Raw genomic sequence first — 6,511 nt, forward strand, 5'->3', positions numbered from 1 at the left:
TTTCTTTGGTCCGTAGTCCACTTTGCATCTTATTGAGGATTTACTCATTTTTGGGGGGGTTTTCTTTTATTCTTTAATTTATCTCCTCCCTACATTTGGATTAATCTTATTGGTCCAGAGGAACCTTAATTGGTCCATAGGAACCTTAATTGGACCATAATCCAAAATTTTTTGAAAATCTGGACCCTTAGACTAAGGTCCTTTATACCTATTTTTAATTAATTCCAATTGCACATTGGAAATTTCTTTTTGAATTTCTATTTCAGGGGAAACCATTTTAGACACTAGGAGAATTTTTATATCCAAAAATATCTCAATTTTGAATTACCTCCCTCTAGATATTTTCTCTCTCCAGACCAAAACAGGGTAAAACAGGATCTTTCTTTTATTTCAGAGAGGGGAATAATTATAAGATCAGAAGGGGAGGTTCTTACACCTGCACACCTCAAAAGCTGGAAAGAGGAATCTTACATCCTACCCCACTTAAAAAACGCGAGATGTCCTTATCTCGCAAATTAGAGGACAACTCTTTCCCTTAAGATCCAACTGATTTTGGGGTTCCTTTTAGTCTGGTGAACCCAACAGAATCCTAGGATAAAGATCCGTTATATAGAATTCATCATCAGATAACAATTCATTCAGATCATATCATTCATATCTTTAACACAATAATGGTCTATTAGACCGAAATTTCCATCTGAAGAGTCCTCCATGGGAATTTCAATTATACAGATTTTTAATTTGTCATCCCTTAGCTTGATCCACTGGGTCAAGTGTTAACAGTAGCAATCTATCAGCACAATACACTAATCTCATAGTGATTTACTGAAGTCATTATCGTCATTCTAGTTACGAACATCATCACAGGGACTCATCCCATTCTTCCTCATTGTGGTTATGCTCAGCTTATCGCTTTTCAACCAATATTCAGAAATCACAATCAGAATCCAATTCAACTCATCACTTCTCAACAAAAATTTTAAAATCATATCAACCACATTCGAATCCATCATCTGGATAGCATTTTTGCTTATAATTTCAAGGTCTTAGATTTACTGGTATATACTGCCAGTAAAGAGTTACAGTTATACCCTCGGTATATACGGGTAGTTACGGTCCTTGGAATTATAAGGTAAATACCATCATGTCTAGGCCTCAAGCAAGCCAGGGATTCCATACAATTGTGGTACTTCCATTTGAAGACCCAATTACCTATTTATGAATCTTCATTCTGAATAGGTAAGCCAGGGATTCCATACAATTATGGTACTTCCATTTGAAGACCCAATTACCTATTTATGAATCTTCATTCTGAATATCAATTTGTATGAATTTCATCACACAATTATAACCTTTTACTGCTACTTCATAAATTTTTGACATTTCTGGTTTCTCGCTTGATCCACTTTAACCAATTTGCTCTGATACCAGCTGAAAGATCCCTGTCCCCTCCGCGCAACGAATTCAGGGGTGTTAGCAGCAGAAGTAGCACTTCTTGTGTGGGGCAGGGTCCCTCACTCGATATCCGGACGAGAGACTAATCCCTCAGTTCTTCCAAAATCGAACCCGGAAAAACTTCCCTCGTCCGGAAAGCACGGGCGATTCCACCAGGATATTTTTACTCTAACGTAGTCAAGAGCCTTAACTAACTGAACTGATCTGACCGAACCCGTAAGTCCCATAGTCAGATAAAGGAAAAGACTTGCACTTGGATCATAGAGACCAACACATTTTTCCTCATCATTGAGAGGCGTAGCTGTTAATTCTTTTCCATAGAATAATTTTTATCTGGGATTTACTTCATCTATCGTTCCATAACAAAATTGAGTCTCATTTTTATATGGGATTTACTTCATCTATTGTTCCATAACAAAATTGAGTTTCATTTTAGGGATCCATCAGTCCAACCCCAGTCCCATGGGTTAGCCAACTACCCAAGATGGGATCCATTTAAGAATTTGGTTAGGTTTTGTCTCGGGTACAGGGAAAAGAGTTCCCAGGCCCCCTAGCCGGATATTCATGCAAACTTAAAACTAGTCACACCACTTACACACCCAATATGAAATTGCCTTCATAGATTCAGCTATCTTTAAAACAATCTTCTAATGAAACTATAGTATCACTGATCATGATCCTCCAAAATATCCGGTTGAATCCTAATTTCTATTTTTCCCTTCATCGGTGTACCTATGGCATCATTGGCAACCAGAACGCTCACCACCTGTCCACTCAGGGGCCTTTTCGATAGTTCCTAGCTCATAGTACCCGAAAATATATTCACTTAATAAAATCAAAATGGAATCTCCGTTGAAGATCAGCAAGATCAACCACACAGATCCATATAAAGAGCCATGGACTCATCCGTTGAGGACCAGCAAGGTCAATCAACCAGATCCATGTTCGAATTCAAGAAACAACTCTTACTCCTTGTTCCAATATCTTCCACGACATACGTGTGGGTATCTTCGGCGACCCAGAGTCCGAGCACCGTATGGTCAGCACCCTCTAGAATCCTTCGCAGGTCACCTAGCGCTTCACTATAGGCCTCTTCCTTGCTCCCTCATCCACCGTATCGAAAGCTCACCATTTAAATCAAACCGAGGCTGGTGTATCAAGACCTCGGCCGACCTTGCTACGCGAGACGTCCTCTGTTGACTCTCCATCAGCTATTGCAACTTTATCAATTAGGTCTCCATGACCTCATTCACAAGACGGTCAAAATGCTTCCTCAGCATTTTTGACATAAAACAGTCATTTAAAAACAGATCATAAATATAGTTTCTATAACGAACTCTCATCTTTCCACATTGTTCCACATCAATCCTCATTTATTTCATATGTATTCCCATTCTTATCACATCATTTTTCATCTCATCACATCTTTCCTCATTTATCCGCATCAGATCTCATCCATTTATCCGCATCAGATCTCATCCATCCGCATCTACCCATATCCACATCTCATCACATCATATTCATTCACATCACATATCACATCTATCCCAATTTACATCACATCTCATTCACTCACATCTCGATTCACATCACATCACATCTATTCACGTCCATCACATTCATTTACATCACATCCATTTACATCCATCACATCACATTCATTCATATCCACCACATTCATTCTCATAATCATCCCATCACATACATTCTATCCACATTATATCACATCACTTCTATCCACATCATACACATCTCATTTCCTTCATCCACATCCATCCAATCGTTCACATGTATGACTACTCACATCTATCCATACATTCATATCTATCACTTCACATCCACATATATTCATGTCACATCACATCACATTCTTTCACATAAACATCCATATCCATTCTTCACATACACATCCATATCCATTCTTCACATACACATTCACATCCATTCTTTCACATACATCCACATCCATTCTTTCACATACTCATTCACATCCATTCTTCACATACACATTCACATCCATTCTTCACATACACATCCATATCCATCCTTCACATCTATTCTTCACACATACATATCCATATCTATTCTTCACATACACATTCACATCCATTCACATCCCATACATACATATCCATATCTATTCTTCACATACACATTCACATCCCATATCATTCATTTACATCCCAATTTCCATGACATCACATCTCATTTATTCACATCCCGTTTCACATCACATTACATCTCATCCATTCATTCATTCACATCTATCCTGATTCACATGTCATCACATCTCATTCATTCACATCCTGATACACATCTCATCCATTCATTCACATCTATCTGATTCACATCGCATCTCATCACATCTATTCACATCACATATCATCACATCTATTCAACAGCGTGGAGGTGGAGCTTGGAGGTTTGGAGCTTAACAAGTGCGCTTGGAGGCCTCAAGGGACTCAAGTTCAAAGCATTGGCAAGTGCCTTCTTGCGACGTTGTGAAGTGACTCTATGATGACAGCGTGGAGGTGGAGCTTGGAGGTTTGCAGCTTAACAAGTGAGCTTGGAGGCCTCAATCAAGTTCGAAGCATTGGTAAGTGCCTTACGACAGTTGTGTTCTATTGCTCTTCCTTTAGGTGAATGAATTGAGTTCCCTCTTGGAGGTGTGGTAGCCCATAACACCATTATATAAGCTACTCATTGTCTTTGAATAGACTGAAGAATGCCAGGAAGCATATGATGGATTGAAGCAACCACTGGTCAACGCACCAATTCTGAGAGACCACCTAATTGGGACCTTATATTTCATGTGCACATCGATGTATCAAACTTTACTATATTTCATGTGCACATCGATGTATCAAACTTTACTATTGGATGTGTATTAGCACAGCCTAGTGAGTTCAAATTTGACTACCTAGTCTACTTTGCTAGTCATCAAACTTTACTATATTTCATGTGCACATCGATGTATCAAACTTTACTATTGGATGTGTATTAGCACAGCCTAGTGAGTTCAAATTTGACTACCTAGTCTACTTTGCTAGTCATCAATTGAATGATGCAGAGGTAAATTATACCACCACAAAACGAGAAGGATTGGCCATGGTTTATGCTGTCAAGAAATATCGACATTACCTATCGGCCAACAAATTTGTATTCTTTGTGGACCAGCAGGCTTTATTATACTTGGTGAACAAGCCATGCACCGCAGGAAGAATCACACGCTGGTTGTTATTACTATTGGAATTTGACTTCACGGGTTACGGTGAGAAAGGGAACACAACATGTGTTGATTGATCATATGTCGAGGATTCCAAACGGGAAACCAGCAAACGGGTGTTGATGATGACCTCCCTGATGCTTGTTTGTTCAAACTGGACATGGTGCCCGAATGGAGCGAACAAATATTGGATTATCTAGCTTATGGTTTCCCTCAAGAACGACCCTTGAACAAAGATAAAATGTGGTGGCTTGTTAAGCTAGTTGCGCCTTATCAATTAATTGTTGGAGAACTATACACGCTAGGTAAGGACAATGTCTTAAGGAGATGCGGGCGAGAAGACGAGTTCATGACAATATTGGATGCACTCTGGAAGACATTTTACTAGAGAGATTACACCTCGCAAGGTGCTTCAAGCGCAGAACTATGGTGGCCTACATTGTTCAGGGATGCCATAGAGTTTGTTAAAAGGTGTGAAGAGTGTCAGCAATTTGCTATCCCACAACAACAAAGGGATAGGATGCCACGTACCCTGTTATTATAAGACAACCTTTTGTGATTTTATTGGACCTATTAGTCCATCTCTACGCATCCACACAAGCCCGATATGTGATCGTGGCCACATACTATTTCACGAAATGGGCAGAAGCCAAAGCCTCTAAGCAAGCTGATGCACGAATAACAATTAAGTTCTTATATGAACAAATTATATTCAGATTCGGTTGCCCATTAGAGTTAGTCAGTGATTGCGGTTCACACTTCATTAATGAGGTGATGGATCACTTACTTGTTCAATTCCTTGTAGTCCACCGGAAGTCATCCCCTTATTATCCATAGGCTACTGGTCAAGCAGAGAGTACAAACACGATTTTGTGTACTATCTTGACAAAAACATTAGAAGTAAGTCGAACGGATTGGGAACATAAGCTAACGGCAACTTTATGGGCATATCGAACATTGTATAAGGTAGCAATGGGATATACTCCCTTCCGTCTAGCTTATGGTGTTGAAGTGGTAATGCCTATGGAGTATCTAGTTTCTTTTTTCTGATGTAGGCTAGCACCAGAAAAAAGAAACTCAAGTACAAAGGGTTAGGAACTTTTCGAGTGTCCGAAATCACACCTCAATGGTCAATTAGAATTGAAACAATTGAGGGCGTACAAATGGAGGGTCCGTAAATGGAAGCAAGCTTTAAAAATATTTTGGACCACTAACCCAAGAGATGATCTTGCAAGAACATCTTTTAAAACAACGGAAGGAGCTCACAAAAGAAAAAATCAAGCAAGCTCAAGAAGAAGCTAAGGCAAGAGAGGCCAAGGCTAAACAGATACTCTAGAAGAGGATGTTGCATGTGAACATGGCTTCACTAACTCTCCTTGATGAGGATGAACTAGACATTGAGCCAGCATGGCACAGGGTGGGAGTCTCTATGACTAAATGTCATACAACGAGTATTGCATTGATAGATACTGAATCAAGTCATAATCTAATATCATATGAGACATGGGAGCTCTAGACAAACCACACCTTGAGGTCACCAATGCACAAACCAATGCACAAGTACGAAGTGTGCACTTGACAACTACGAAAGCTAAGGGATTTCTAAGTGTTAATGTTTCCATCAGAAATAATCCCTTGGTTGGGAAGGTGTTTATTATGCCTGCAAGATCGATGGAGGAGGAAATGATCCTAGTGGGGCGATCTTGGATTTATGCCAGTAACTGTAATATCTAATGGGAAAAGAGAACGGCACAATTAAACGAGGGCAATAATGTTATTTTCATGCCCTTATAGAGCCCAATAATTAAAGGGAAGCAAGCCATGATTGAG

Source organism: Cibotium barometz, chromosome 21 (assembly GCF_041138505.1).
Source record: "Cibotium barometz isolate CiBa-2024 chromosome 21, ASM4113850v1, whole genome shotgun sequence".
NCBI classification, from domain to species: Eukaryota; Viridiplantae; Streptophyta; class Polypodiopsida; order Cyatheales; family Cibotiaceae; genus Cibotium; species Cibotium barometz.